Below are 11781 nucleotides of genomic sequence, written 5' to 3' on the forward strand. Positions count from 1 at the left end.
TTTCGATCACTTGTGTCTATTTTGTAAAACATTTATAAAACTGCATGTATTCTCATCCCAAAAATAATAGATTTCAAAAGTGGGACTATAACTCACTTTCACGTATTTTCACTTTGTTGTAAAATAAGACTTGGCCACTGGTCGATTCACGAACCTATAACAAATATGTACATATATATCAAAGTATGATCGAAATATATTCACAACATTTTTATTACGTTTTAATGATTTAAGTTTGTTAAGTTAACAGTCCAACGTTAGTAATCTATAACTAGTTGTCCACAGTTAGATGTACATAAATAAATCAATATATATTATCTCGAATCAATCCACGACCCAGTGTCTACAAGTCTCAGGCTAGATCACAACTCAAAGTATATATATTATTTTGGAGTCAACCTCAACCCTGTATAGCTAACTCAAGCATTACTGCATATAGAGTGTCTATGGTTGTTCCGAAATATATTATATAGATGGGTCGATATGATATGTCAAAACATTGCTTACGTGTCTATGGTATCCCAAGATTACATAATATATGTTATAATACATGTGTAATACAATATAAGTTAGTTAAGTTATGATTTGCATAGATTTTTTACAAATTTCACGTAGCTACAACAAGCAAAATTATCCAATCTTGTTTTACCCATAACTTCTTCGTTTTAAATCCGTTTTGAGTGACTCAAGTTGCTATGGTTTCATGATGAACTGAAATTTATGAAACTAAACAGAAAAAGTATAAGTTTATAGTCATAAATACAAGTTACAAGTTATTGTTGTAGAGGTAGTCATTTCATTCGAAAGAACGACGTCTTGATGACCATTTTGAAAAACATACTTCCACTTTGAGTTTAACCATGATTTTTGGATATAGTTTCATGTTCATAAGAAAAATCATTTCCCAGAAGTATAGCTTTTAAATCAAAGTTTATCATAGTTTTTAATTATTCAAACCAAAACAGCCACCGGTTTCGCTACGACGGCGTATGTCCGGTTTTACGGTGTTCTTCATATTTCCAGGGTTTAAATCATTAAGTTAGCATTTCATATAGATATAGAACATGTGTTTAGTTGATTTTAAAAGTTAAGTTAGAAGGATTAACTTTGTTTGCGAACAAGTTTAGAATTAACTAAACTATGTTCTAGTGATTACAAGTTTAAATCTTCGAATAAGATAGTTATATATATATATATATATATATATATATATATATATATATATATATATATATATATATATATATATATATATATATATATATATATATATATATATATATATATATGAATCGAATGATGTTATGAACATCATTACTACCTCAAGTTTAGTAGGTAAACCTACTAGAAGTGACAAGAAATGATCTAGCTTCAAAGGATCCTTGGATGGCTTGAAAGTTCTTGAAGTAGAATCATGACACAAAACCAAGTTCAAGTAAGATTTCTACTCGAATTAAGATAGTTATAGTTATAGAAATTGAATCAAAGTTTAGATATGAGTTTTATCTTGAATAAGAAAGATAACCTACTGTAAATAACAAAGGTTTCTTGATCTTAGATGATTACTTGGAATGAATTAGAAAGCTTGGAAGTATACTTCTAAACTTGAAAGGATTTTTGAAGTGTTCTTCCTATGAAGATTATAGCTTGATTCTTGAAGTAGTTTTTGATGAAAATGATGATTTGGTTACTGGAAAAATTCATTCATAGGTGTATGTGTGTGTTGAGAGAGAATTAGAAAGGAAAATGGAAATGAAATGAAGTGAATGGTGAGTGGTGAGTGGTGAGTGGGGTTAAAAGGAGTTCTTGTTAGTTGACTAGTTCATGGTAGAAGTTAAACTTGATTAGTCATGCATGACATAATCAAGAGTGGAATCCCATGATAGTTCCTATTGGTATATACCCATAGTAAGTATGTCTAGAAGCTGTGTATAATACGAGTACGAAGACTGAATGAATACGAGTAGAATTGTTGATGAAAATGAATGAGAATGTAATTGTAAGCATTTTTGTTAAGTATGAGTGTTTTGATATATGTCTTGAAGTCTTTCAAAAGTGTATTAATATATCTTAATACACTACATGTATATACATTTTAACTGAGTCATTAAGTCACCGTTAGTCGTTACATGTAAGTGTTGTCTTTAAACTTTTAAGTTAATGATCTCATTTAATGTAGTTAACCCATTGTTTATTATATCTAATGAGATGTTAAATTATCATATTATCATGATAACATGGTGTATGAATATATCTTAATACAATATATATATATATATATATATATATATATATATATATATATATATATATATATATATATATATATATATATATATATATATATATATATATATATATATATATATATATATATATATATATATATATATATATATATATATATATATATATATATATATATATATATTTACAACGATAATCGTTACATATATAACTCGTTTCGAAACTCTTAAGTTAGTAGTCTTGTTTTACATATGTAGTTCATTGTTAACACACTTAATGATATATTTAATTATCATTTTATCATGTTAAACATAGTGTATCAATATCTTAATATGATTCATATGTATTTAGTAAGACATTGTTATAACGATAATCGTTATATATATCGTTTTGAGTTTCTTAATTCAATAGTCTCATTTTTATGTATATAATTCATTGTTAATATACTTAGTGTGATACTTACTTATGATAATTCTCATGTTAACTATATATATATCCATATATATATCATCATGTAGTTGTTACAAGTTTAAACGTTCGTGAATCACCGGTCAACTTGGGTGAACAATTGACTACATAAACTCATTTCAATTAATCAAGTCTTAACAAGTTTGATTGCTTAACATGTTGGAAAAGTTTAATCATGTAAATATCAATTTATTTTAATATATATAAACATGGAAAAGTTCGGGTCACTACATTTATGAGTTTTGAAGAAGCTGAGGAAACAGTGAAAACTAAAGACTGCCTTAACAGTCAAAAGTTTGATAATATAGAATTGAGTAAACCATGAAGGAGACCAAGGACAAATACAAGGACCAAACTCTATATTTAAAGAATCCTGAAGATTCTGTTTCTGATGAAATCTGTAGCGAATACCTTACTCCTTAATTACTCTAAATCATTGTGAACGAATTTCTTCATCACACTATGATTCTAAAATTCTAAAATATTATTGTATCTTTCGTTATGGAAATCTTCAATATTTCTGGAGAAATCTTCATAACTATTCTGATTCGATATTAATTACCTCTCCGCATTATCTGTATTACATCAGAAGGGAAACTGTTTTAGTTTCTAAATTCTGAAAAATTCAAACTTTAAATATGAGTGTTTTTGAAGTAGAGTTGGAAACTGAAGCATGAGTTAGTATAATATAATGACACTTGATCAACGTAATTATATTACAGTAAGTCATGTTGAGTTTCTAATCGGACGTGATGATTCACAGATTATAACGTCATCATGTGCCATGTTATACGACTCTTACATTCTACTAAATCTTTAAACAAAATCAAGAACATATTTTCTTGATAATTCCATCTTTTCCAGTGACTACTGATAGTTTGGCAAATGTTTTGGAAATATGAATTGAAGTATAAAAGTTGAGAGTTGTGGGAAATAATGGAACGAAAGAGGTTCATTTATAGTGGGAGTATCAGATGTTGAAATCGAAACAGATTATCGCATTTAATTAAAGAGATCTTAATTTACTTAAATCTTGAAGAATCAGATCTTATAGATTTCCAAGATTTTCTTTTAAATCCCTTGAATTCCGGAAATCAGCCGTGGCTACGTCACCTGTTAAGATGAACCTGCATATACTCATTTCACTCTTTTGTGATAACTTCACTTATACTCTTCGCGTAATCGAATTGTTTTATCCATATTATTCAATGATGATAAAACTCTAATTTCTAGCTCGTATGTGTCATGAAAACATAATTATTGTCAACCATGACCATCCCAATCAAATTTCGGGATAAAATTTCTTTAACGGGTAGGTACTGTAACGACCCGGAAATTTCCGACTAAATTTAAACTTAATCTCTATATGTTTTCGACACGATAAGCAAAGTGTGTCATATTGAGTCTCGGAAAATTTTGAACTGTCTTCATATATTCAATTCACCTTCGACTGTTCTCGACGATTCATGAACAACTAATTGTAAATAGATACTTTTATAAATATAAATATATATATATATATATATATATATATATATCAATTTGAAATATAAAATGTTATAAGTATTACATAATTAATGAAATGTAAGATTAATATATTAAATGTTGTTGCAAGTTTAATTTTAGTTGTTATATTATTATTACATTCACTACTATTAGTAATATCAGTAATATTTATAATATTAACAATTATAACATGAAATTGATGCATTTGTTTTGCTAACTAGTGGAAAAATCATAATTATGATTAATACTTATATTATTATTAAATAATATTATTTCCTTTATTTATTATTTTTATTAGTATCATTATTATCATATTTTTTTATTAAACTTATTAATATCATTATTATTATTATTGGTAGTAAAAATTATGATTTTAGTTATTATTAAGATTATTAATATTGTAATTTTTATAATTACCATTACCATCAAAATCACTATTAATATTAATATTAGTATTAGTAATATTATTATTATAATTATAATTATTTAGATATGATAAAAAGGTTATAAGAATAATTAAAAATTAAAAATTAATTGTAATTCAAATATTATTAGTACTTTTCTTATTATTAATATTATTACTTTTATAATTATTATCATTATTATTATATGGTTATCATTAATATTAAATATTATTAAACCTAGTATTTTCATTAAAGAGATCATTATCCTTATTATTAATATTACCATATTATTATTATTTATCTTTATCAATAATATTATTATTAATATTATTATTATAAATTATTATTATTATTATTATTATTATTATTATTATTATTATTATTATTATTATTATTATTATTATTATTATTATTATTAATATAATATTATTATTAACTAAATTACTAAAAATTCAATCAGTTAAAGCGTTGAGTTTGTTTAGCATCGCAATCATCTTTTTCTACTTGTCTATAATTCGACCACAAGTAGGAAATTAAGCCAGAATGGAAACAAAAATCGTTAGCACTCACAATCAACTTTTACTGCTTTTATTTTTTTATTTTTTTCATTTATTATTTACTTTGTCTGATTAATAGCTGTTGTCGATCACTCTGCTATAAACTAACCAGTTTTAAATTGAGAAGGGAATTCATACAACCTCACACTATCAACTCAATTACAAATACATTTTTTTTACAGCTTTTAATTTTGTAAATTTCATCAAAAACATGAAGAACACAAGTAAACACTCTGTACGTGTACTTTTTTTTTTGTAAAAACTCGAATTCGAAACGGTTTTAAAAATATAAGAATGCTGTGAGGTTAGAAATCTTTCAAGTAAACTATTTACAAAGTTGTAAGGTCCAATCTTCATTATCGAGTTCCAATTTTGGAAGTCAAACTTTATTTTCAAAAGTCAAACAATATGTTCTTAATAAAATTCGAACTCATTGTTATGTTTTAAGTGAAATTAAGGATTGGGAAAGATTCTAGGAAAGTTTTAAAATGTATTTTGTGTAGAAATCTTGAGCTGAAACGATCTAAAAATCAAAATCAAGGTTTGAGTTTTCAATTTTTTTTCTTTTCGCGACTTACAGCAGTTCTATTTTTAATTTTTTGTGTCCTAATAATTCAAAAAACTAATAGTGACTATTCTATGGATATTGAGGAATCTAAATAAATCTAAAAACATTGATTCATTGTTGGATTTATACTCTGGTCTACTGAATTTTTTTTTGGAGAAGAAGAAAGAAGAACAGAAAACAATAGATAAATAAATTTAAGATAATAATAATAACAGAAAAATAGATAGGCTTGGACGGTTTAGTGGTGTATCGGGTTAGCGAGAGGTCTTAGATTCGTGTCCCGACAGTGGCGTATTCTTTTTAAATGTGTCTTTAAAGGTTGTACCCTTAAACTTATTATTTTATTATTTCATTATAATTATTATTGTTATATTATTAATTAATCATTGTTGTTGTTAATTGTTATTATTACTAATATCATTAATATGTTTATTAAAATAATTAAAAATATTATTATTATGGTTATTACTAGTATAACTATTATTATTATTAACATGATTAGGATTATTATTATTATTATTATTATTATTATTATTATTATTATTATTATTATTATTATTATTATTATTATTATTATTATTATTATTATTATTATTATTATTATTATTATTATTATTATTATTATTATTATTATTATTATTATCATTTCATGATTATTATTATGTAAGTATTATTGTTATTAGTATTATTATTTTTGTTATTATTATGATTAGTAACATAAGTAGTATTAAGTATTATTTTTAAAATTATTATTATTTTGTTAACTTAAGTATTATTATTAACATTATCATTAGTAGTAAAATTATTATTATTATAGTTATTATTATTATCAATATATTATTATTATCATTATTACTAAAAGTATCATTATTTTTAAATCTACCATTTTTATTAACATTAGTATTATTATGGAAATTAAATTTTTTTATTAAAAATTATCATTTTTATTCTTAAAATTATCATCATTATTATTATTAGAAATATCATGATTTTTATCATAATTAGTATTATTTTTATCATTATTATTATTATTAGTATCATTAATATATCAATTAAAGACTTTCTATATAAACATATACTCATGAAATAAAACATAGCTACATTAATATCAATATTACATATGATATTAAATAATATTTTTGATGAGTAAATTACTATAATAAAATTTAATATGATAAGTATTAGTTATATAAAATAAATATAGAATAAATATAAAGTTATCTATGTAACATATAATATAACAAGTATATTATCACTAATAATATATAAATTTGTTCGAATACCATTAATGTGTTAATATACATATACATAATTGAATACAGGTTCGTGAATCCGAGGCCAACCCTGCATTGTTCAATATCGTCATATGTATTTTTACTACAAAATACAGTTTTATGAGTTTCATTACTCCCCTTTTATATATATTTTTGGGACTGAGAATACATGCGCTGATTTTATTAATGTTTTACGAAATAGACACAAGTGATCAAAAACTACATTCTATGGTTGGATTATGAATATTGAATATCACCCCTTTTTAGCTTGGTAACCTAATAATTAGGAAACGGGTATGGCCCCTAATTGACGCGAATCCTAAAGATAGATCTATGGACCTCGACAAGTCCCATCCGGAGTACGGATGCTTTAGTACTTCGAGATTATTATTATTATACAGATGAGAGGTTCTGTTTGGCGATATTCTATGCATTAAAGTTAAGTCGGTTATCAAGCATTCACCATATGAATGATTTTTAATTCGCGGGTTACGCGTGTTATTTTGTACTCGGGTTACGTGTACAATTAATTATATGAAATCTTATGGTCTTTTAAAAATAAATGTTTATGATAAACTAATGAACTCACCAACCTTTTGGTTGACACTTGAAAGCATGTTTATTCTCAGGTTTGAAAGAAATCTTCCGCTGTGTATTTGCTCATTTTAGAGATATTACTTGGAGTCATTCATGACATATTTCAAAAGACGTTGCATTCGAGTCATTGAGTTCAACAAGATTATTATTATTAAGTCATTGATAGTTTGATATATTATGAAATGGTATGTATGCCTATCAACTTTCGATGTAATGAAAGTTTATCTTTTAAAAATGAATGCAATGTTTGTAAAATGTATCATTTAGAGGTCAAATTACCTCGCGATGTAATCATATGTTATTGTATTCGTCCTTATAGATTAGGACGGGTCGCTTCAATTATTAATGTTTTACATCTAGTTTTTATCTTACAATTATTAATATTTTTATTCTCAATAGAACAAAAGTGATTTTATAGGATCCACAAAAGATATTCAATATATGTGTTGGGGGAGAATGTGGGTTAACATGAGATTATGCTTAATGACTATAATAACCTTAATCCATAACAATAAGTGTTTTGATGATGACATATGCACATAGCTAAAGGTGATGGTAGACATCTTGACATAAATCATCAAGTTCACTAATCCACACTTGATCTACCAAAAGACCAAAAACCAAAGAAAGCCTAAAATGAAAACCAGGGAACATGGCTGAACCACGGTCCACCGCAGCTCGTAGGTCAGACTGTGGAGACCTTCACCCAGATTTACGAAATCAGGGATGCACGGTCTACTCCACGGCTGACCGTGGGTCGACCGCAGAAACCTTCTGTCCGGATTTTGATCGAAAAATGTTTGACCACTTCCGGGCATCTATAATTTATGAAACATGTTCAAACATGCTTAGGATAGTTTCCTCCTTCATTCTCAAAGGAGTTTTGGTCACTAGAACACTAATCTTGGTTAATCACGCCTAATGATATCTTCATGATGATTAAGCCTAGATTAAGGATAACATGTACATCTAAAATGTATCTAGACATACTTAGGATGGTCACCAAGTCCTAACCAAGAGTTGCTCTTTCCTTGTACATGTGTTAGATATTAATTTATGCTTATACATTAATCTTGCAAATGCCACTTTGCAAGTAAAACTTACTTAGTCTTAGTTTAATGCTATGTTATCACTATATGCTTAATTCTAAGATTGTTTAATGATCGCTTACTAGTCGTTACATGAATATTACTTGACTACTTGTTATTAATACATGTGTATTATTTAACTAAGTGCTAAGTGATAAATGATAAGTAGTAAGTTAATATGTATATGTATCAAACTTGTCTTGCTATTTGTTACTAGATGGAACTAGTATTTGGACTACTTCATTATATGCATGTGTTACTTGGATAAATTGTAAAATGTCATAATCTAGTAAACTTAAAAGACAATGGAACATTAACATACAAAGATTTGCTTAAGTCTAAAATTAAGTTTATGAATACGTTAAAATTTGATTAACTTGATGTCTTGCAACATGCTTAATTGTTACTACATGCTTAATTTGTCAAGACATCATTAACACACTTAATAAATTACAAAGAAGTTCAAATTTATATACTAGCGTGCTTTGTGATTAAAGTGGCTTTGTGTCATCAATGGCATGTTGACCAACCAATAGAGATTTAGCAAATGTGTTAATTACAAATAAAGGATTATGACAAAACTGAGATTGCCTCAAATGATTATCATGTCTTGTATCCAAGAATGTTAGTGTTGGTCCCTTGAATAACACAGGAGTATTGTAAAGGAGGGGGGTGAATACAATTTCTTTTAATTAACTAACCAACTAAACACAGTTTAGTATTCAAGAATGTAATGTAAGTAGAGACAAAGGTAATTTTTTAACTGTTATTCTTTATTGATTAAATCACAAAGAATTACAACTATCCTTGGCGGAATGATAGTTGGTTGATACAGACTTACCTAAGTATAGCTATGAGGATAAACTTAAAGCGATTACACGTTTTAGATTCTAAATAAAAAAACCCACACCACTAGTTGTTACAATAGTGGATACAATAATTTATAGTAGTCCTATTATCCATGTAATGGTTCTATTGTCCACTGGTACATAGGATGTCTGTACTTGTGGGGACAACTGTATCAGAGAGCGTGCTCTCCTCTTTCCTCTTTGGTAGCTATTTTCAGGAACACCCCAATTCGGTTTGGCACCACTATTTGTTTAAACAAATATAATATTGTGTTCCCTAGGCATTGACAAAGTATAGCACATGTCTGCACATGCGTTAAACTTCTGCATTCCCACGTGGTCTTGTAAGGTCACTTGTTGTAAAGGTCCGTCCTAATCCATAAGAACGAATACAATAACATATGATTACATTGCGAGGTATTTGACCTCTATATGATACATTTTACAAACATTGCATTCGTCTTAAAAAAACAAACTTTCATTACATCGAAAGTTGACAGGCATGCATACCCTTTCATAATATATCCAAACTATAAATGACTTAATAGTAATCTTGTTGAACTCAACTACTCGAATGCAACATCTTTTGAAATTTGTCATGAATGACTCCAAGTAATATCTCTAAATGATCAAATGCACAGCGGAAGATTTCTTTCAAACCTGAGAATAAACATGCTTTCAAGTGTCAACCAAAAGGTTGGTGAGTTCATTAGTTTATCATAAACATTCATTTCCATCATTTTAATAGACCACAAGATTTCATATATTTAATTGTACACGTAACCCGAGTACAAAATAATACGCGTAACCCGCGAATTAAAAATCATTCATATGGTGAACACCTGGTAATCGACATTAATAAAACGCGTCTAGAATATCCCCATCATTCCGAGACTCTCATCGGTCATGATAAAATCGAAGTACTAAAGCATCCTTAACCCGGATGGGGTTTGTTAGGCCCAATAGAGCTATCTTTAGAATTCGCGTCAATTAGGGTGTCTGTTTCCTAATTCTTAGATTACCAGACTAAAAAAGGTGATATTTGATTCGATAATCCAACCATAGAATGCAGTTTCTATTACTTTTGTCTATTTTGTAAAACATTTATAAAAGCAGCGCATGTATTCTCAGTCCCAAAAATATTTATATTGCAAAAGCATTTAAAAAGGGAGCAAATGAAACTCACAAAACTGTATTTTGTAGTAGTAATGCATATGACGGAACTTGAACAAGTGCAAGGTTGGCCTCGGATTTACGAACCTATATCATTTGTATATTTATTAATATACATAGTTGTAATCGAACAATCTATACACATTTATTAGTTATATACTTTTTATATTAATAATATATATGTTTCATATATTTATTTTGTTATATAAAATATTACTTTTTGTTATGTTATATGTATTAACTATATTTTTTATATATGTATATATCATTTGTTTGTTAAAAATAGTAATTTTAGTAATACTACGATAAAAATGATAATAATCATATTACTTAATATTACTAAATAAGGTATTATTGTTAATAATTATATTAATGATATTAATAATGATATTTATAATAATAACTGTAAAATATTAATTTTTTCGGTTAATGATACTTATAATAATGATTTTAGTAATTACATATTAATAACACTCATTATAATATAAATAATCATACTTATAATGATAATAATAATAATAATAATAATGATTATGATACTTATAATGATAATTGTATTACTAATAATAATTATCATACTAGTAATAATACTAATAATAATGTTATCATTCATAAAATGATACAAGTATTAATTTTTAATGATAGAAATATTAATGATAATATTAATAATCATAACCCTAATAATGATATTAATACTATAATAATAATAATAATAATAATAATAATAATAATAATAATAATAATAATAATAATAATAATAATAATAATAATAATAATAATAATAATAATAATAATAATAATAATAATAATAATACTTATTAATACTAGTGATAATATTGTCCCTAATGTTTATATATATAATTATGATATTAGTAGTAATAATAATTATAATACTTAACAATAACAATAACAATAACAATAACAATAACAATAACAATAACAATAACAATAACAATAACAATAACAATAACAATAAAAATAACAATAATAATAATAATAATAATAATAATAATAATAATAATAATAATAATAATAATAGAAATAAAAATAA

The sequence above is a fragment of the Rutidosis leptorrhynchoides genome, chromosome 1, assembly GCF_046630445.1.
Source record: "Rutidosis leptorrhynchoides isolate AG116_Rl617_1_P2 chromosome 1, CSIRO_AGI_Rlap_v1, whole genome shotgun sequence".
Lineage (NCBI taxonomy): Eukaryota > Viridiplantae > Streptophyta > Magnoliopsida > Asterales > Asteraceae > Rutidosis > Rutidosis leptorrhynchoides.